This window comes from Rattus norvegicus, chromosome 2 (assembly GCF_036323735.1).
Source record: "Rattus norvegicus strain BN/NHsdMcwi chromosome 2, GRCr8, whole genome shotgun sequence".
Classification (NCBI taxonomy): domain Eukaryota; kingdom Metazoa; phylum Chordata; class Mammalia; order Rodentia; family Muridae; genus Rattus; species Rattus norvegicus.
The window spans coordinates 144,254,950-144,278,319 of NC_086020.1; the positions used below are offsets into that span (position 1 = coordinate 144,254,950).

Consider the following 23,370-nt stretch of genomic DNA (forward strand, 5'->3'; position numbering starts at 1 on the left):
TATATGCATTTTGGAATGCTGTCTGGATTGGAGTATACCTCAGGTGTTTGAGCAGTTGGTGCTGTTTGGAGGATGGTACAGAAGTACATCACTTACAAGTAAGTTTATAGCCTTGCTTCACTTCTTACTGGCTCTTATGCTCCCCCAACACACACACCTCCTCTCCGTCTCCCTGCACAATGATTTCAGTTGAGAATATGCTCTCTCTTTCCCTAGATTCCATGCCTGCCTGTTGCCATGTCTCCCTGCCATGGTGGACTATTACTCCTCTGGAACCATAAGCCAAAATAAACTCTTCCACAGGTAAGATGATTTTGGTCATGGTGTTTTATCACAGCAACAGAAAACCAATTAGTAGAGATGTCTTGCAAAAGACTGCAAAAATTTTTACAGCATAATTCATAAGAGCCCCATTTTAGAAATTTCCCAAATCCCCACCAACAAAATGGATAAATAAACTGTGTTATGGGATAAATATAAATGAGCAAAACCAGGACTATTCCTTACACATATTTAAGAGAGAGAAGCCAAACAGGTCCTTTTGAGGTGGGTCATGTGAGGGGTACCCTGGGTTCATTGTTCTGTTGTTTGATCTGGATCCTGGATACGTCTGTTGATTTCCAAATCGTATGTGTTTTAGTTTCTTGGGGCTGGTGTAACAAGTTGTCCTATGTGTAGTAGTATAAAACACAAGAAGTTTTATTTGTTTGACCATTTTGAAAATCAGAACCCCAACATTAATGTGTTTTCAGGGCTTCAGTCTTTCTGGTCTCTAAGGACCAGAGGTTCTAGGTAATGATTCATAACAGCACTCGAATCTATGTCTTTACTATCACACATACTCAATTGCTTCCATTTCTCCTCTCTCTTCCCTCTCCCTGTCCCCCCTCTTCTCTGCCTCTCTCTTCTCTCTCTCTTTTTTATTTCTCTCTCTCCCCTCATCTCCTCATCTGATTTGTGTGTTTTTGCTAAGGTCATGTATCAGTGGATTCAGGGCTCACCTAGCTCACTCAAGGTCAGTATTTTGAGATCTTAGTTTTTTTTTTCCCTTTTCGTCATTACTTTTTTTTTTAAAGATGTAAACTCACTTTGTAGCTCTTGCTGTCATAGATTTACTGGGGAGACCATGCCAGCCTTGAACTTACAGGTGTGTCTGTCTCTGCCTCCTGAGTGCTAGAATTGATGTAATCAGCACAACAGGAAAGATCTTTATTTCTATAAAGAATCTTTTCCCATATAAAGTTAAATTCACACTGTCCACTAGCTAACACATAGAAATATCTTTTGAGGCTAATTGACAAGCAAATATATTGTAAATAATTAAAGCCACATTTCTTACTACCAGAGAAAGATAAGTAAAGGAGAAACACTAAAATAAACCCTGCTGTAGTGGTTTGCGTGAGATGTTCCTGTAGTCTTGTCATTGGCACACTCAGTCCCCAAATGACAGTGTTTTTAAAGAGGTTTAGGAGGTGTAGCTTTGTTAGAGGAAGTTCGCCATGGAAGGTGAGCTCTGAGAGTTTAAAGACTCATGCCATTTTTGAGTCTTGTTTTCCCTGGTTCATGGCTGAAGTTCACGATATGAGTTCTCAGGTTGCTGTTCCAATCACTGTGCCACCATACCTTCTGTCTGCATTCCACCATCATGCAGTCCAGCCCTCTGCAGTGGTAAACCCAACAGAACTCTTCTGTAAGTTGCCTTGAACATAGTGATTTTTCACATCAACAAAAAACTAAGACACCCATGGTATCAGATTAGAACCACAGTATCAACTTAACATATAGCTAGGACACAAATACATCTAGAAGCTGTCTTAGGGTAGTGTTGCTGTAATAAAACACCATGACCAGAGCAACTTGGGGAAGAATTGTTTCATTTGGCTTATTCTTCTAAATCATAGTTCATTATCAAAGGAAGTCAGGACAAAAGTTCAAGCAGGGAACAACCTGGAGTCAGGAGCTGATGCAGATGCTGTGGAGGAATGCGTCTTACTGGATTTCTCCCATGATTTGCTCAGCCTGCTTTCATAGAGAATTCAGGACCACCAGCCCTGGGAAAGCCCCACCCACTATGGACTGGGCCCTCCCCCATCAACTGATAATTTTAAAAAATGCCCTACAGCTCCCAAACACACCTAACACCCACATCTGAGATTGATTGGTAAACTGAATAAATTGGTTTTCTTTGAGGCAGGGTCCTGCTATGTAGCTCAAGGTGGCCTCAGTTTCCTGAGCACCAGGCTTACTGGTACACGTTACCACATTCAGCCTCAGGTCTTAGTTATTGAATAACATTCTCCCACAAATGAGTGGTCTTCCTTGAATAAATAGTCATCTCTTGGATTAAGGCACAGAAAATATGGCCAAACCCTGGACTGCCTTAAGTTCCAGGAGGAAGGAAGGTGAACAGTAGAAGCAACTCTGTAAGGGCAGAGATTAGTGATCGCTTTGGTCTGAGATTTGGAATGATAATTTTCAGCAGACAGAGATATGGTTTATTTGGGGGTGGAATGGGAAAATAACCTATTTTTAAATCGTTATTAGTTCACAGCTCTGTAAGTTATTAAAATATCATATATCATGTACATCATATTTGAAAACTGAACTGGTATATATGTTGAGGGAAATTTTATAATATAAAAGTAAAAATTCAGTTGAGAAGAAAATGTCCAAGGGGGTGGGGAAAGGTGTGCAAAAGGCTTATAAGAACCAATAGAAAGCTCCCAATGGCCAACATTTGAATGACTTAGCAAGAAATCAAATGAAGATATTGGAATATAATCCCAAAATAAAACAAATATTCATGACAGCAAGTGAGATACAAAAATAGAGAAGGAACAAATCTTTGTTAGAGAAGAACTGTAGGTGCTGAGTGCAGAGGGAATAACAGAAACAGGAAGTTCACTATCAGAACCCTACAGTAATCACTACTGTAAGCAAGTGTCTTTGTAAAATCAGATGCCAAGGGGCTGGAGAGAAGGCTCAGCAGTAACAAGCACTGTCCGTCCGTTCTTCCACAGGACCCAGATTCCATTCCCAGCACCCACATGGCAGCTCACAACTGTCTGTAACTCCAAGATCTGACACCCTCACACACATATACATGCAGACAAAACACTGATGCACATAAAATAGAAAAAAAATTAAATTACAAAACTTAGGGATGCCAAAGCATGAAGGTATTTGCATGATCTTAAGGTATCAGCTGAAACTATGTATTAGTTATGACCTTTTAACATAAGCATATTAACTTTTCCACTATCAGCCTCCATAGTTAACATGGGCTAGACTTGGTGACTTGCTTTTAATAAATATAGAAAGAAAAAAAGAGCAACATCACAGAAAATTGGCAAATATGGCCGTATAAACAGTCATGCTGAGATCATCCCACTGCTGTGAGACAATGTGTTCAGAACCCAAGTTGACATGACTGTGCCTTGTGACTTACTCATTGTAGCTCCAGGTATACACACAACAAAGCTATCTTTTGAAAAATAATAGCCTGAATGCCTATCAACAGTGGGATTAAAATGAAGTATTCTATTATCTCAGGCAGTGAATCCTGTCTAATGAGCAGAACATGTAAAGTATTGATGTTCTTACTTCAAGAAAATGTTATAAGCCAGCAAGAGAGCCCAGTGAGGAGAAGCATTTGCCCAATAAATCTGGTAACTTGGGCTTAGTCTCCAGAACCCATGGTGAAAGGAAAGAATTGACTCCTAAAAGTTGTTTCACATACTGAATTTTTTTTGAAAAGGCTTTAAATGTATTTTAATAAGGTGATACTGCATTACTGGTCCACTTCTTAGAAAAAGTTCAAATTGAAGGTATCAGGAACAAATCCTAGTACAGCAATAAAAATGCACAGTGTAGCTACCTAAGATGGGCAAGACTAAGAGCTTCAACACACAGCAACCCTGTTCCCAAGACTGTACTCGGCCTATCAAGAAAAGCTGTGGACAGCAACATCAGGGACACAGAGGTGTAGTCCTTACCCAAGAAGAAGACGGAGACAGGTTAACACAAGATTTTTAAGATATAATACAATGAAAACCTCTGAGAGAAAATATCTTCCTTAGGATATGAAGGGGTCATATACAAGATATAACAGAACCGTAGGTATGCTGTAACCTCTGTGGACATTTGTCTGAATTCTCACCTGGGAGTGAATGGAGGAATTGGGTTAGGTCATTAGAGGACGTTTAGGTTTTGTGGTATACATGGCAGTGTCTCTGGGGTGGAGGGGAATAAAGATGAAAAAATAAAGCATGAGAGAGGGAGAGGGAGGGAGGGAGGGAGGGAGAGAGAGAGAGAAAGAGAGAGAGAGAGAGAGAGAGAGAGAGAGAGAGAGAGAGAGAGAGAGAAATGATCAAGATTAATGGAGCTTCGAGTCCATTTTCCTGTGGTTCTCCATGCCCTCAACAATCAATATACTTCAGGAATGTACCAGACAGACTTGATAACACAGTATAGCATAACTTTGATTTGTTAAATACCACCCCTCCCTTGCCCCTCTACCTTCAAACCTACTCCCTAGAGTAGTACAAGCAGGGAAGACTTATCTATTGAGAAGAACCCCTAACACTTTTCCAGGGTAGAATTCTGGCTAGTCCAAAAAGGGCCCCTCTTTTAAGGGTTGTAGGAAACTAGACAATGCAACTTTATCTAATATCAGCAGTGTTTATTTGGAGCAAATTCAGCTCCCAGAGCTGGATGGTTGAATGCAGGAGGAGTTCCACCAATTGCTCCAACTCCTTATTCCATTGTAGCAGCTTGGCCAAACTGTTCAGTTGTTGGTGGGGTCAATCCAAGGGTTCCATCTGGCATCATAGTGGCAGGTCCTGGAGGAGCTGGAGTACCAGGTGGCACAGGAGCAGGGAGCATGGTGCCTCTATGGTTTAGGCCCATAGCCATTTGGCTCATCCGTATCTCTTGTTCTCTCACATCAGGGAAGGTCTCTTGGATCCTTCCTGCTGTTGTCACATCATTTCTTCTTGTCACCGCATCTCTTCCTCAAGAGCCTGCATTCCTCTTCCTGCCTGAGTTCTAACTCTTCATTTCTGAACCTCTTGGTTCTGCAGCTCCTCCATTCTTCCAAGCTCTTCTTGGAAGTCTCATCAAATCCTGCCTCATTAGCATTACCTGGTACTTATAGTGTGCTGCCTCCATTTCCATCTCCAACTTCTCAGGAGGCTCCTTGATGTTCCAGTCCACTTGGTCCTGCTGTTGCTTCTCCCTCTCAATGAGTGCCTTCCAGCGCATGGTAAACTCATACTCAAAGGATCCAGGCTGTGCAAATCTGGGTGGCTGCTCTCTCTGTGTTGTTGTAAAAATATACAAAATACAAAAAGTATGGTTGTCTTTTATCCCTACTAGGTCTGGCACCGCAGTGCTCCCAAGATATCTACTGAATATCTTAAGTCTCAGTCAGCAAAGCCTCTCTCCTGCTTTGCTCCATCCCAGATCACACTGCTGAAGGCCTCTCTCTGAGCCGTCAGCAATCTCTCTACCTATCTAGTTCCAAAGGCAGGTTTCCATGCCAGAAACACAAATCCCAGACCAGCTGCCCCACACTCCATTACACTTAAATCTACACATGAAAGAACACACAACACAATAACCTTTGGCCCAGTTGATAAGATATAATTGCCCACCTAAACATACAAAGCTCAACATACATACATCCATTAAAAACATTCGTAACAACCTGTAAAGGTACAGCATGGAATCTTAACGTCACCTGCCATATTGTCCTGTCACAGCTTCTCTCCCTCTCCCTCCTGTCTCTTCCTCCTTTCTGTTCCAGTCTCCTCTTCTTCCTTCAAACTTCTCTCCCGACCATCCTTCCATCTCCTCCAATGACAGACCTCCTTCTATCCTGTACCTGCCCCTCACCTGTATTTTAAAAATTAAATGAGGAGAAGTTTCTGGTGAAGTCACCTGAGTCCTGAGTACGTGACTAAACAGCTGTCCTTGGGGCAGTGGAATTAGCATCAAAATATAGATAAATCCAGGACAAACCACAACATCTCTCCTTTGAAATTGCTGTTTTTTTTATAACCAGCTTCTCTGGAAGTCCCTCTTCATCATCTAACCAGTCCATAGACTCCACAGTCACCAGCCGAGGAAATGTGGTTAGCAAGAAGGAGCCTTCACTGCATCTGTCCAGAGTTTTCTGAGTAGCTAGCTTCCCTGAGAACTCAACAGTGCCTTTCCCTGGGGGCCTTCCGTGGTCATCCACAATTAGAGCCTTCTCCACCTGGCCAAACACAGGAAAGGCTTCTTCCAGCAGTTCGTTGGACATGTACTGAGGAAGGTTGCAGACTGTAAGGGGATGCACTATGACAAGCAAAGCACACTCACAGCTACTTTCCACAGTGACATATTATCCAGCTCCGCTTTGGCAATTTCTGCTAGGGTTCATGTTTCCAAGCAAATATCTTTATCCTTATAAATGAAAACTTCACCTGCTTTTCCATATTTCTCAAAAAGTTTCCTTATCTCTAACTTTGATGTCAGGGGGAAGATTGCCCACAAAGAAATGGTTATGTTGGGTAAAGGTTTTCTCTCCTGGTTTCCTAAAATTCTTCAGGTCCATAGTCAAGCCTTCATCTGGCGGCTGGCCTGCTGTTCATTTGCAGGTATTGGTGGGGGTGGCTGCTGCTGCTGCTGCTGGTGGTGATGATGGTGGTGATGTTGATGGTGCTTCCTTGGAGTATGATTCTGTTTTTTCCAAGTTAAAGGTTTTATTGCTCTGCATTTTTACATCCTTGACTTCGATTTGAACACAGCAAAATGTCTGCTTCCCAGTCCTTTCTAATCCCGACTGCCTCTGCTCATAGTTCTTTGCTCAGAGTAAAGGCGACACTGCAAGGCCTCCACTGCCCCAAGAAAAGATCTGACATTTTTTAAAAGTGTCTCATAAGATAATGCTTAAAGCAAGAAATTAGGTACAAGGAAGTGTATTCCATATGACTTGGTTTATATAGCAACAACGCAGGCAAAGCAGTCTCTGGTGTTAGAAAGATAGTGACCACCTTTGTGAGAGAAGGACTGGTGCCTGAGAGGATGAGAGGAAGCCTTCTGGCCTGCTGGGAGCATTCTTTTTTTTTTTTTTTTTTTTTTTGGTTCTTTTTTTTTCCGGAGCTGGGGACCGAACCCAGGGCCTTGCGCTTCCTAGGTAAGCACTCTACCACTGAGCTAAATCCCCAGCCCCAGCATTCTTTTCCTGAGCTGCTTGATGCTAACACAAGCATTTGCTTTGTGATAGCTCATCACGCTGTATGTGAGTTTCTTTTTCCTTATGTACATTTTACCAAACAAAAATAAAACACAAAGATTTCTGGCTCTTAGCTAGTTTGGAATGAAAATTGCTGCTGCCCAGCTTACTGGATATTGCCTAATCTCCAAACACTGCAGTTTCTTATCTGTTTGGTCAGGTTGCATTATACCAAATCAAAAGACTATCTTGAGTCTCAAGGGGTAAATGAATGAGATAGTTTGGGACAGTAAACAGATAAGCAAAGGACTATCAAGGGGAATCTACGTCTTCTTTGCTGCCCTGATTCACTGCTGTCTTAAGTTCTATCTTAACTATCTCTTATTTTTCTTTTTAGAAGTGTTGAAGTCAAGACAAGGAAGAAAGATGCCATCCATTTTCTGTATATTTGTACAATGCAAAAATTCCTGTGTAAATGAGGCCAAGACTGCCAAAAATATATAATTCATCTGAAACAAATGGAGTCTATGAAGGGATTGGCTTCTGGATGATAACAGAAAATGTAGAATCCCCAAGAGTTAACTAGGACTTGGTTGCAATAGTCAAACATAAAGAACATTACATTCAGTAGCATATTTCCAAGTGGTGAATCTAGATGTCCTATAGAAGGTTGCTGGGTACACAGACACGATTCCTAGATACTTATAGTTCTAGAGGCTCTGTTGCTAGTAATAACACACCAATAATAATTAGTATGTACAGCATGAAGACTATGATCAGCTAAATTATATTAGTATTATAGATCACATAAGTAGATTTTAGTGGTTCTTGTCATACTTAAAAAAGCATGTGGGTGGATGTTACTCTATTACATGTTAATAAAAATGCCATTATCCATTGTATAATATCATTAATGTGTGTAAAACTCAAATATAAACAATAAGATTTACTTTTAAAATGTAGGAAGTCCTTGTTGAATTAAGTAAATAGATAGACAGGTATAATGGGAAGATAAATTCAGTTTAGTAAACATCCCAATTTCTTTTCTATTGCTATGATAAAATGACGATCAAAAGCAATGTGGAAAGGAAAATGTTTATTTCATTAATGATCTGAATTTTGGTTTATAAATGAAATGAATTCAAAAGCATGTGACAGCCATGCTTTGTAATCAAGGAAGCAATGGCTGAGTTCATTAGTAGCTTCTTAAGATGAAGAGTCAACTCCACAAGGCTGCTCTCTGAGCTTCACACGCGCACGTCATGTCAATGTGTTTATAGGCACATAATGTGTTTTGTGTTTGGTCTCACTTTGTTACCTTGGCTTGTCTAAAACTGATTCTGTAGACAAGGCTGGCCCAGAACTCCAGAGATCTGTCTGCTTCTACCCCTCAAATTTGGGAGTAAAGGTGCATATCTCTACACTTGGCCCATACAAACATCATGTACAAACACACACACATACACACAATACAACACACACACAACACAACACACACACACACAAAACTAATAATACAAAGTTTAAAAATATAAGATTTAAACATTAATTTAATACACGTAATGTACATCTTACATAATGTTTAAATTGGGCAAAATGTATCAATATTTTCAGATGTTTATGATTTCTTATAGTGAAGACTTTCAAAATCTTATTTTAAAAAGATGAACAGTGCCCTATTGTTCTCAATAGTTGCTCTAGTGTGCAGTAGCATGCCACAGCTTCTTACTCTAATAACTCAAACTTAATACCTTCTGACCTTTTCTTGTGAGTTCATGTTATCTTAATTGCCTCATTAAAGGCTGTGTCTCTAAATAAAACCCCAGGCTGAGTCCCTCTGCCTTAAGACTTCAACATAAGATATTTGGGGAGCAGAGTTCACCCCATGGCAATTTCTAAGACTTAAGAGATTAAAAACTCACTGTGGTAAGAAGGATCCAGTCTTGGAAGAGAGTTGAAGAGAGTAGTCTAAGGAGACAAAGAATAAAGCCATTTGAGGATCACTTACCTTGAGGAAGGGGACAAGGTAAGGCCCAGAGTTGTGGCATAGAGACCCCTAATTCATCAGTGGTCACCAGAGGCACGGTTAGTCACCACAATGATGAGATCATACCATTTGAGCAATTCAGTCAGAGTGTCATGGAAGAAATGTGGGCACTGGTACCTTTTGTAGCTCTGGATGGTTCCAATCATGTATCTGGCTCTGAAAGCCTAAAGTCTGATTATGAACAATTAGGTTCTGATACTTCCAACAAAGAGAATTAAACTACAGGGTACCACTGTTTGATTTCTTACTCTGAAATGTTGAAAACAGAGCTTCTCCACGCTCCAGCACACACCAAAGCCAGTGACAAGCATCTTGGGCTTCTTCCCTTTGATCTGGAGATCACCTGAAAAAACCCTGAAGACATACTAAATCCATATTTCCTCAGGTTGTGAGCTCCTACAGTGTTCCTACAGCTATATCTAACCTACTCTCCCTCTTTAGTCTCTATCCTCCTCCCCCAAAATAGGAAGATGTGAGAAAGTCAGGTCTACATATTTGCAGACATACATACTACTGAGAATGTGGGAAATATTTAATCCTGTGTTAATGGAGGTAAACACATGTACCCTATACTTGATAACATCATGAAATATTATACTTAGAATAACTGTATTTCCACAGACCTCCCTACCTTATACAAATATTAGTATTTAATGAGAAATGAGCTCAAACAGATGTTTTATATTGGGAATGTTTTCTCACAGACAGTTTCAATAGAAATACTTAAGCTCTTCAAATTTATCCAAATAAAATATTTGGTCTTGAAACATTCTATTTTAAATGAGTGAGTCAGAGGCTCTTGTTTTAGTTCTCATGTCCAACTGAATATCTAGTAATTGACAAGTTTGTAATCTGAACTCTAGTGATTAAGAAGTGATTTTTAAAAACATACATCCCTTGCATAATAACACTAAGAAATGTCAGTGACATTTCTAAAGATCTGAGTAGTGATTCCTCATGTAGATTTTAAAAGTCATATTAGGGGTGGGTCAGATCAAGATATGATGTACGCATATATGAAATTGTCAAAGAATAAACAAAAGATATTTTTAAAATCCAGAAATATAACTTTGTCTCTGAGATGTAATAAAACTAGGAGCATTGCCAAATTTAGTCATGTTTTCAGAGAAACATGTATTGCTAGAAAGACTCAATATTATCCAAATTTCTACATCACTAATATATGTTCCAAGTGAACTACAGGAGAAAGTTCTACAGCAATGTTCCTTAAATTTTTATTTACGTTTTTAATCACGTGTGTGTGTGTGTGTGTGTGTGTGTGTGTGTGTGTGTGTGTGTGTGTGTGTGTCTGTGTCTGTGTGTAAGATTGCACAGGTCTTCAGGCTTGATGGCAAGTACCTTCTTACTGAGCCATCTGCTGGCCCTACTTTTCATATTTAAATTTGTGTAAGAATCAAGTAGAAGCAAGGCTAATTCTGGAATTGGTAGAAATCCATTGTGGATTTCTAACGAGCTCCTGCCCAGACAGTACTGTTGCTGAGACACTGCAAACCAGCACCCTCGAAAGTCTGATTGCTTCCTGCTTCCATTACACCCACCACAAACAGAACAATCCCTGAAGTACAGCTCATCACACGGATCATTACTAGGTCTGTCATTAGCTTCCAACAGTCTAGACAGCTACAATTTTTTTACCTATTGTGTATTTTTATCTATTTTCTGGCGCATTTTAAATTCCTATCAAATATGTTCAAATATTCCACTTAGAACTTGTTCTAGTTTCATTTCTGTTGCTATGGTAAAGTACCCTGACAGAAAGCAATTTGGGGGAGGAAAGGGATTATTTGGCTTACAATTCCAGGATATAATCCTGCAATTCAGGGAAGTCAAGGCAGGAACCCAAGCAGTTAGGACATCCCATCCACAGTCAAGATCAACAAGAGAATAAACATATACTTACCTACTTGCTCTCAGCCAGCTTTCTGTTCAGGATCCCCAGTCTAGGGAACAGTAGAAAGAGTTGGGCCTCCCTACATCAAAGAAAAATCAAAATAATCTCCTACAAATCTCCCCACAGGCCAACCTGATTTAAAAAATTCCTAAGGAAAACACTATTTACAAATGATTCTCAGTTGTGTCAAGCTGATCATTAAAGTTTATCAATGCAGACATGTATTATAGCTTGTTACTAGTTGCTCTAAGCATTATTCTCTGCATCCTAACATATCAACCCACTTAGTTAATATTATGCTATCTTTTGTGGCTTGTCCCAGTCACTTTTCTTAGTTCTGTGATCAAATACCCAACAGAAAGAAGCTTAAGAAATAACTGTTTTACTTTGGCTTACAGTTTCAAGGGACACAGTCAGTTGTGGATTGAAAAATAGAGCAGCAGGAGGCAGCTGGTCATATTCTGTCCATGATGCCAGTTCTTGGTTGTCAACTTGACTAAACCTGAAATTAACTAACATCCAAAAATAGAGGGCACACCTGTGAGGGACTTTTGGAAATAAGAAGATCTACTTTTAATCTGGATCTTGAGGTAAGAAGACACAGACCTTTAATCTTGATCTTAGGAAATGTCTAATCTGGGTCACACCTTCTGATGGAAGCCTATATAAGGACATAGAGGAAGGAAGCCTTTTCTCCTTGCCTGCTTGCTCTTATCTTACTAGAAAGTCCATTCATACAATGGCATTAGTGCCTACTTCTGGATTTAAGCATCTAAGAAGACCAGCTGAGACATTCAGTGTTATGGACTAAACAACCTCTGAATCACAGCCTGTAAGTCATTAAAAAAAAACAAAAAACAAAAAACATAAGAATGTTGGGGACAGCATACTATGACAGGGACTGCCAGCAGTAGGCCGGGATGGAGACATCTCAGAAGCCTGTGGCAACTCCTTGCAAAGTAGGGTGGTGTCTGGGACCCTTAGAAGCAGGAGACACATCCCTCCAGGGGACCCGCCATCCGAAATAAGAGGCTGCCTGCAGTAGACCGGGATGGAGACATCTCAGTAACCCCCAGCAGCTCTTTGTAAAAACTGGTTGTTCCCATTTCACCTAACCTTAGCCCTGGACAACGGCTGCATAGATTTCATTTGTGCGTGACTGCCTTTCAGTTGACCTTGGTGTACATAATTATTCTATTATATCTGACTTTCCTACTTCTTTCTCCTTCTGCTCTGGTAAATTCTATGTTCCTTGATGTTATGATTCTTAAACAATTGGAAATTGAGGCATAGGGACACAGCACAGTCCTAATGGCCCAGGTGCATGCTGTGTGTTCTCATCTCGGAAACAATGTAATAACTGCACAATAGTAGTTCCAGATTAATGCTTGACTTGCAAAGAAACTTTAAAGAAATTATTAGAAAATGAATTAGAGCCAACATTGGGACCCTGAGAAAGGAAAAAGTTATTGAAGTTAGGAATTAAGTTTTATATAACATTTGAGAGTGGTTCCTGGATAAGGAAGTATAGAATATATAAAATTATATTCTAGTAAACTAATCAAAATACTGGGACTCTTATGAGAGTCATTGTGTACAAGGAACAGAAATCTAGCAGAACTACTGAGTTAAGGGTTAACTTGATCCTTTCTGGCCACTGCCTGGCAACTTTGCCCATGTCATTTATCATTAGAGCTTCACAGGAAAATGCAAGTAGCTGACCTCGGAGCTTTGAGCACTAAAGTATAATAAGTTAAGAGTTTAAGTTTAAATAATGATAAGTTTACAATTATTATTATTTTGGTCACAGGCCTGGGAATAGGGGAAGCTTGAAACTTTGGGGAACAATTGTGATTCTTAGTTCTTTGTGGGATGTGGTTATTCTTTTGAATTTGATTTGGCAATGATTATACAATGTCCTTTTTCTGCCTGCTTCTGAATTATCAATAAAAGACTGGGGCAAGAGAAAGCCTAGAGAGAGTGAGAGAGAATGTGAAGAGTGAATGAGAGAGGGCATGAGGGAGTGAATGAGAAAATAAGTGAGAGAGCGTGTGAAGAGTGAATGAGAGAGCACATGAGGGCACGGATGAGAGAGCACATGAGGGCACGGATGAGAGAGCAACTCCAAACAAATGTGAGAGCGAGTGAGAGCATGAGAAGAGAATGTAAAGACTGAGTGAAGAGAGAATGTGAGGTGTGTATGAAGATTGTGTGTGTGAGTGAAAGGAGAGTGCATGTGGTGTGTGTGTGAGATATGTATGAGATGTGTATGAAGAGTGTGTGAGAATTAAAGGGTAATGAACAGAGGTGTGCATTAGTGTGGGAGTTTGAAAAAAGAAAACCACAATTAAAAAAGCAGAGTGTGCAAGAAAATGCAGAGTCTGTGCAGCCTCAAGTTGAGAGAGAGAGAGAGAGAGAGACTTTAAGCCTTGAAATTGCCTGTCAGTTTGTACCCAAAGAGTAATCTGTGTATATTTATTATGCGCCTTCCAGATCTCCCTGCTTCCAGTTGAGAACTCTAATCCTGTAGTGAGACTGGACCCCAGCAGTAAGTGGCGCCCAACGTGGGGCAGGGGAGCTCATCAACGGGGGCCAAGCGCTGAGTGCTCATCACTCCATCGACCTCTGGGTTATGGGCCCAGCACGCTTCTGCTCCCATCTTTTGCCATTGGTGGTTGAGATGAGACTTTCTACTTTTCTGCTTTGGGATTATATGATCTGATGAGGCAGTCCAGAATCCAGACTGGTGACTTGGCATCCTGTGGAAAGACACAAGCATACCCCTTCTGGAGGAGAGAAGAACATCTGGTCCCTTCCATGTAGATGAAAGGACATCTTTCCACAGAACTAATGGATCGTGATTTTCCATAGGATCCCAATGGCGCTGTATTGCAGATCTACCTTGAGAATCTTTATTCAAGTAATTAAGTACAAAAAGAGCGTGATTCAGTAAATGAGTGGGGGAGGCATATTTTAATTCTACTCCCTGTAACTTAGCCAATTGTGTCTTTAACAGTTGGTTAGATCTCTCAATAATTGCCTGTTCATATGCACATGCACACATACATGCACATTTGCAAACACACACACACACACACACACACACACACACACACACACACACACACACGTTCTGTTAATCTAGAGAACCCTGACTAATACATTGTCTGTGTCAGAAGGCAGAGGACGATGGATCATTTTGCTCAGCTTCTTTCACTTCTTCATTCACTCCAGGGCCAGAGGCCACACAACAGTTACTAGTGGCTCTTCGCAACTCAGTCAATCTAATCTGCACATTCCCTCACACAGGCTTCAAGAGATTTATTTTCGTGGGATACTAAATCCTAAACTGACTATGAAGATTAACCATCCCAGTGCTGTGGTTGTATTTTATTCCTGTACAGACTATACATTTCATAATGTAATATCATCAGATTAGCTTAATATAATCAGTTGTCCTTTTGGGTTAACTTTCTATGGCTGTGACAAATAGTAAAGATAAACAAGAAATACCAATTTTGGGCTATTGTTCAGAGATTTCAGTGCATGGTTACTTTATTCCATTGTTTCTGAGTGGGCAGTTAGGATATTATAAAGCAAAAACTATTGGTTTCGTGTCCAGAAGGGGGGGAGGAGGGGGAGATTGATTTTCTGAAATTCAGGGCATATCTTTTCCAACCCCCACCTTATTTAAAGCTCTGGAAACTTCTCACACACACACCCAGTGTATGCTTTATTATTTCGGTGCTTCTTCATTCAGTCAAGTTAACAACCACAAGGCCATCTTACAAGGCTTCTTACACCTCCCAATTGCCTAATGAGTTATTTATGAGCCAATCTCCTCCCAAAGGCTCCATCTCTCAACACATTGACGACCAAATGAACAACATCAAATGCCTTTGTGGTGCACTTAAGATCCCAACCACAAAAGTTCAACATACACTTATTACTTACAGTGTCCTTCATCCCTTGCTTAAGGCTGACATTACTGTAGAGTGCTACTTTGCTTTAATTCTCTTTTTATTATCAAGTGTTCTGTGTACAACAATGTTTATACTAACTATTTTATTTTAGTATTTTCAATACGTCATTCTTGGCTTTTTTCTGGTGAGAAATAAGCTATCATTTGTGATACTGCATGCCTGTATGAGATGTCTTTTGCCTCAGCTATTTCAAGAGTTTTCTCCTTATCTTTGGCTTTTAATCTTTTAATTACGATGAGATTTCTCCATGTGATTTTCATTGTGTATATTTTGAATTTGCTGAAGTTCTCGATACTCTAAAATAACATTTTAAACTTCTTATCTTTTTGCCTCTTTACACTCTTATTACATGAGTTAGAACTGTTGATATTGTCCTATAGGGCACTAAGGCCTTTTCTATTGTTAAACTTTTAAAACTTACATATATGTGTTCTGTAATAGCATTTCCTCCATCTCTCTCTTTCTAACCTTTCCTGTTTCTCCTCCCATCTGCCTTCCCACCCCTATTCCTTCTCAAATTTGTGGTCTCTTTCACCCCACCAAGACATTTTACAAATTGTTTTGATTGGCGCTGGAGAATTGGCTCAGTGGTTAAAAGTACTTGTTGCTAGTGTAGAAGATCTGGGTTAAATTTTCAGCACCTATATGGCAACTCACAACTCTCTATAACTCTGGTCTCAGGGAATCCGGTGTCCTCTTCTGACCTAGAGCAGCAGGCACATGTGGTCTACACACATACATACAGCAAAGCACCCTTACATATGGTAAATCTAAAAACATTTTGAATTGTTCTGGTCATTTTTCCTTTCAGTTAATCAGATTTAATCATCATTTCGATTTGTCTGTTTTCATTTTTTATCTTATTTTCTTTATTTTCAGTACTGCTATTTAGTAAATTTCTAATATTCCATTTTCAGATGTAGAATCTCCATTTGGCTCTCTTTTTATAATGTCTCTTCCTCTGCTATATTCCTCATCTATTTAGTTATTGTGACAACTTTTCTTTTTATAAGAGTCTCTGCTCCTTTTCTATGAAGCCCCATATTTAGTCTTATAGGTGGCTTCTATGGTAGCTTTTCCTCTTAGGCTTAGAGAATTTTTTTTCTGAGCCTTTGTGTATCGGCTTATTGATCCTTAATTCAAAATCTTGTCTACCTGCTCTATGAGAATGGATTGGTTGGCTAGAACAATGGCTCGGAGGTTAAGAGCACATACTGTTCTTGTAGAAGGCCTGAGTTTGGTTTCCATAATCCACACTGGGTGGCTCGCAACCTCCTGTAACTCCAGCTCCAAGAGGTTTGACACCCTCTTCTGAACTGCCTAGGCACCTGCACTCTAGTATACATACCCATCCATAGGTACACACATATGTACATAATTGTACATAATTGAAAAATAGCAAAATTAAATCTTTAAAATGGATTGGATTGCTCAAGCATTTCTTTTACACAATGAATGTAGACTTAAGCTTACTGAGTTTGTGGATTTCTACACTGAAAAAATATATCTATCTACATCTATATCTATAATCTATATCCTTTGTTTCGAGAGAATATTGATCTAATAGAGGATTGTCTCTGCTTACTTAAGTCTTTAGTGTATTAAAAGTACCCACCAAGGGTATCCTTTCTAGTTAGTATCTTGTGATTTCTAAAAGACTAGGAAGGGCTCTGTAAAAGACATGATCCATAACTTTTCATTTTTTTTCCTGCTCCGACATCCTCAGTGCTTGCATAGAAGTTTTGAAACCACATATTATTTTTCTAGTTCTACAAAACTTTATTCACAATAGATAATGGCATAATTAGTAATTCACATGGTTCCATTTTTTTGGGTTTTTGTTCTCTGTTGTCATTTTTGATATGGTTGAAAAGCACTAATATGACATTTTCATCTTTGCTAGTTTTGTGACTCTATCCTGACACAGACCTCAAACCTGGCTGATTACATTCAATATAAAGAAAGTGCAGACTGGTTCAGGCTATATTTTCAACACTGCTCTTGGGCCTAGCTACAGCAGCATTCTTACCATTTTAGCTCCTAGGAACTCTGTAGACTCTAGGTCAAGTCTAGTTTTGCAAACATCTTGATCCACTGTTCTTTGACTACAGTCAATATTTTATTTTTTATTTTATTTTTTTTATTAACTTGAGTATTTCTTATATACATTTCATGTGTTATTCCCTTTCCCGGTTTCCGGGCAAACATCCCCCTCCCCCCTCCCCTTCCTTATGGGTGTTCCCCTCCCCACGCTCCCCCCATTGCCACCCTCCCCCCAACAGTCTAGTTCACTGGGGGTTCAATCTTAGCAGGACCCAGGACTTCCCCTTCCACTGGTGCTCTTACTAGGATATTCATTGCTACCTATGAGGTCAGAGTCCAGGGTCAGTCCATGTATAGTCTTTAGGTAGTAGCTTAGTCCCTGGAAGCTCTGGTTCAGTCAATATTTTAAATCCCTCTCTGAAAGTCTTTTCAATACAACTCCACTATCAAGTTTAGATTATGTCTAGACATAAGATAGTCTGGAGACTTCGGTGCTAGTTAAAGGTTCTACCTCCTAGCCATCCTCACCAAACCCACTATAAATAGTTTAATATCCATTTATTATAATATTAAAGAGCACAGTGATATCATGGTTTATAATTTTCACACTTATATTTATTCCACTGAAGCCAAGGAAATCCATTTCTCTCTGCTTGCCTTAAGATGCTAGAAGCCTGTGAGTACTCAAGACAGTGTGATTCTTGCCTTGGCTGATGATATAGTCCTAGCAAGGTGTTGGGGATGTACTTGTTGTCCCTTCTCACAAAGGGTTTATTCCTTCAATTCTAACTTCAATTTTAAGCTTCAGTTTTTTAAAACAAAACATAATAAAGTGGAAACTAAACATGGGTCAAAGAATGTTTTGAACAGGAGAGTGGCTAACATTTTCTTTAGGTTTTGGAGAAGGTAACTAAGAGGAGTTAGTACCCATGGAGCCAGCTGACTGGAAAGCCTGAGTAACAGAAAAGATGGGAAAGCACACTGACAGATGTCTAGAAAGTGCTTCCCTGGGGAATGTTTTATTCTGGGGATGAATAGATAAAGGAACACTCAGAAATTGTCCTCAGATAGACATATACATGGCATCATCTAGAGTCACACCACCTGTGAAAGTAATTACCACAAGGAACCATCAGAAGGACAGAAACCATCAGGCTGCAACAGGGTCAGCCAGCACTGCTCCTACTGATTGGCGATCTTATGAAAGCCTATGTGAATTGTGTCTGTGTCCTTTGAAGGAGTATGTTTTGGGACAGATATATTTGTGACAAGCTTACACAGACACACAGACACACACACACACACACACACACACACACACACACACAGCAAACACACCCAATTGGGGTGTTAGATGGCAGAGTAGTGGTTACCTCTGTGAGAGATGGCAAAGGAAAGTTACAACAGGAAACTCAAATGCAGAAAACAAAATACTTCCTGGGGCAAGAAGTAAGAACTTTCCATGAAGAGTAGACCTGTCCATGACCTATAAAGATATAAAAAATAGGAAGCAATGAAATAGTATTAAGAAGTAAAAGTTTCTCATTGACCTTAAAAGCCAGGAAAAGCACAGAAACACATTACAGCCACCAAAGTAAATAACTGTAGCCAGTGCAATGGCCAGTCTTGATTGTCAACTTGACTACTCCTGGAATGCACTGAAATCCAAAAAAATAGAGGGCACACCTGAGAGGGATTTTTGTTGAATTGGAAGTAGGAAGACCTACTCTAAATCAGATCTATGAGGCAGGGAGATAGACCTTTAATCCAGATGTATTCTAAGTAATGCCTTCTGCTGGCAGCCTGTACAAGGGCACGGAAGACAGAACTGCTCTTTGCCTGCTTACTCTTGTCCTTGCTAACAAGTTTATTCTTTCACTGGAATTAGATCCTACTTCAAAATTCAAGCACTGAAAACTAGCTGAAACTTCCAGCCTTGTGGACTGAGCAACTTCTGGATTCAGCCATTGTTGTTTATAACCAGTCATTGTTGGATTTGCTGAACCACAGTCTGTATTCGTGTGTGTGTGTGTGTGTGTGTGTGTGTGTGTGTGTGTGTGTTTCCATTCTGTAAATTCTGTTACTCTAGAGAACCCTGACTCATACGGCCAGTAAAGCTGTCTTTGAAATTGATGGAGAAATAAGTGCATTAAAGACAAGCAAAATCCAAGGCAGCCATTACAACCATTTACTTATATAACACTACTCAGTATATATTAATCACACTACTCAGAAGGTTCTTATATGATATGCCCCCAAACCTTACTTAGTAAGCCCTGAGATCTTAGTACAACCAACTCCATGATGTAAGTGCCATTCAGACATATTGACAGTACTACTTGTCAAAACAAAAACAAAACCTAATCCATTGAAGTCCATAGTTATGGGAATTTGTCTCTAAATGCACTAACCTTGCTCTTTGGCTTCTGTAGTTCCACTTTTGTCAAACTGTTCTTATTAACTAATGTATGTCAGCCCAGGATATGTTTTATTTGTGCTTAAAAGCTTTCTCACACTGAGAAAGGCTTGGGGCTACACTGGGATCCTGAGCATTCAGTGTAGTCATTGACCAGCTAATAAAGACTTTCTATTGGCTTAAACCCATGTCTGAGTAGTCTCTAGTTGATAACTCACAGAACTTCAAGAAATAGAAGAGGAAGAAAAGAAATCTCAACCATGAAAGTGCAAGAAAGAATAAATGCAATGATGAAAAAAGGCTGAATAAAAATAAGTGAGGATGGAACTGATCATGTCCAGTATAATGAATAAGTAAATCTCAGATACTAATAGTGAAGAGTAAAGAACAGTGCAGTCAACAGAAATTAATAAGCAACTCTCAGTCGTGCCTTAAATATAAGTATCCTTAATTCCCTATTAATCACTACTTAAGAAAATGCCTTAAAGTGGAGTCTTATGAAGGCATTTTGTCATTGAGGTTCCCTCCTTTCAGATGACTCCAGCTTGTGTCAAGTTGACACAAAACTATCCAGGACAGAAATCTATGACAATGAAGGTGCTCTACAGACAATCCCTGAAGACTGCTTCACACTGAAAGAAAAAAATTAGTAATCATAGGAAATAGTGGCTTAATAGTTAAACCAGAAAAACAAAATAGTAAATAGTCAACACAATTAGTACATTACCTTTCCACAATAACTCAGTCCCCAATCAAGATACAAAATTGTAGATTGGATTAAAAAAATAAAAAGCAAGAACTGTCTATTTTTGCCTCTAAGGAATGCACTTCACCATAAAAGACAGACACTGCTTAGACTGAAAGGAAGGAAAAGGTGCTCTAAGCGAATGGATCAAGGAAGCAGTATCTTTGTTCTGTTATCAAACCACAAAAGATAACCATGGTCACTTCATGCTGATTAAGAGGGGAAAGTCCATGGAGAGGACATTACTATGAGAAATACATATACCGTGAACCCAGGTGCACCCAATATCATAAAATAAATATTATTAGCTATAAAGCCATAGATTAATACTGGCACAGTTTATGACTCTCTATTCTCATGAATTGATGGACATTTTTAACAAGAAAAAATAGACAGGAGTAGATTACTTAGTCAAGTAGACTCAACAGTTACAGGCTATCCCATCCAAATTCAGCAAAATAAACTTGCTCCTCAGCAGCACATAAAACTCTCTCCAAAATAGATCATATATAAGAACACAAAGTAACTCAACCAACACAGGAACTGTGAAAGAAATCACTGTAGTCCAACTCATGACAGTAGAATAAGATTATAACTCAACAGAAAAACCCTACAATATACATACAGCCATGGAAATTAAACAACACATGGTCGAATAATAAAACATCTAGAAGGAAATTTAAGCTTCCTAAAATCAAATGATAACGAAAGAGACACAACAGGACCTATGTGATATAATGAACGCAGCCCTAAGAGGAAGTGAATTGTTCCAAGTTCATGAAATTAAAAATTTATCAAATAAGTCATGAAATGATACATCTCAGAGTTCTAGAAAATGAACAAGCCAAACTCAAAATCAATAGAAAGAAATCATTAGGATCATGGCATAAACTAATGAAATGGAAGCAAATGACAGCATAAGAAATACAGAGGAAGTATAAAATAAGTTGGTCCTTTGAAAAAATAAGCAAGATTGAGAAATCCTTTGTTAAACTAACCAAAAAATAATAGATAAGCCCTTCTCTAGCTGTAGCCAGGGCACAGGGCTTGGGTGAGCTGTTTCTCATAACAGTAACTTTTCTTACAGAAGCATTGAAGTACATTTTTTGATGGAAAAAGGAAAGAAATAGAAAAGGTCCAAATTAATAAAATAACAAATGGGGATCCATTATCAATGAAATTCAGAAACTCATTAGGCCTTACCTTAAAAACACGTATTTCTCTAAAATGTAACAACTAAAAGGAACAGATAAATTTTTCCATACATATGATTACAAAAATTAAACTATGATGAGTTAGACAATTTAAATAGATCTCTAACAGTAGCAAGATTGAAATAAATCCTCATCATGCAAGCACGAAATCACCACCACATAACAGCAACAACAAGGTCCAGAATCAGATCAATTCTTTGGTGAACTTTACCAGAACTTAAAACAGCAACAACAACAACAACAACAACAACAACAACAACAACAGCAACAACAACAACAGCAACAACAACAGCAACAGCAACAACAACAACAGCAGCAACAACAACAACAACAACAGCAACAGCAACAACAATAACAACAACAACAGCAACAACAACAACAATAACAACAACAACAACAGCAACAACAATAACAACAACAGCAACAACAACAACAATAACAACAACAACAACAACAGCAACAGCAACAACAACAACAACAACAGCAACAACAACAACAATAACAACAACAACAACAGCAACAACAATAACAACAACAACAGCAACAACAACAACAAACCTAACCTCAATATTCTCAAACAAGTCCATAAAATAGGAAAGAAGGAACGTTGTAAAACTTTTTTTTTAACAATCTAGCAGTACCCTAAACCCAAAAGCAGATCAAGACACAATGACAACCAAAGATCACAGTCCAATTTCTCTGACAAACATGGACACAAAAATCCTCAACAAATACCTGCCAACTGACTTCAAGAACAAAAGATAGTTCATCACAGTCAAGTTTCAAGAGAGACAGTCCGTCAAGCTGGGAAGGCATGGCCATCAGGAAAGTGAGGCAGTTGGTCATATTGCATGATCAGGAAGAAAGTGGTGGTGGATTCTGGTGCTGAGCTCACCAACTTCTTTATATTCAGTCAGCATCTTCACCCTTCTCTTTTCTGTTGCTGTGAAAAACACAATGGCCAAAGACAACTTGAAGAAAACTGGTTTTATTTGAGCCTATGGTTCAAGAGAGACAAGACTTCATTATGGTGGGGAGGGTAATGAGCAACTGGAGCAGAATACTCCAGATTCTGGACTGTGAATACTTGTAGGCTTGGACGTTTTCAAAATCTAATAGGGTTCTTAAAAGTGTCAACCTTCCTTCTAGCTCACCTACCAGAGGAAGCAGAAAAGAAAGGTTAAGAAAACGGGGGTTGTGGACCTGTTTATAAGTAGTTCTTTGGGGGAGGTCCTAATCTTTGTTGTCAGAATATCAGGAGTTCAAAACCTCAAACATGAATCAGTAGTAGAAATCCAGTCTAATTGGCAAACACCAAACATGAATCAGTAGCAGCACTTAACCCAGAAGAAACCTCAAGGCCCAGCCAAACTGTCCCAAGTCTGAAGAAGTAACAAGAAGCAGTTTGAATATCATGTGAAGTTGTGGGATGATATCACAGGTGAAGCAGGTACAAGATAGAACGAGGCCTGTCATTGGATGAGAAGGAAGGATGGGTGGGAGAAAGGTTTGAGGGGAGGGGAGGAGACTGGAACAGAAAGGAGGAAGAGAGGAGGAATGGGAGAAGCTGCCGAGAGAGAACATGAAGGCTGACATTAAGATTCCTCATTATATCAGTCCCCAGCTCCGAAAAAAAGAACCAAAAAAAAAAAAAAAGATTCCTCATTATACCTTTACAGGTTGTTACGAATGTTCTTAAGGGATGGATGTGTACAGGGCTTTGTTTGTTTAGAGGGACAATTATATCTTATCAATTGGATCAGAGTTTAGTGTTAATGTATCTCGTATTTT

The 23,370-nt window shown here is 39.3% G+C and overlaps 1 protein-coding gene, 1 long non-coding RNA gene and 1 pseudogene across 2 annotated transcripts in view; 1 reads left to right on the plus strand and 2 right to left on the minus strand.

The window, feature by feature from the left end:
• The window catches only part of Rpl12-ps2 (ribosomal protein L12, pseudogene 2), an 852,478-nt gene that overhangs the window by 320,549 nt on the left and 508,559 nt on the right, over positions 1 to 23,370 (minus strand). The window lies entirely within an intron of this gene.
• On the plus strand, positions 4,671 to 19,804 carry LOC120100826 (uncharacterized). The gene is made up of 2 exons (XR_005500973.2): positions 4,671 to 11,768; positions 13,672 to 19,804. It is a non-coding gene; the product is annotated as an uncharacterized LOC120100826 (long non-coding RNA).
• Positions 4,672 to 6,760, minus strand: Nono-ps2 (non-POU domain containing, octamer-binding, pseudogene 2; annotated as a pseudogene).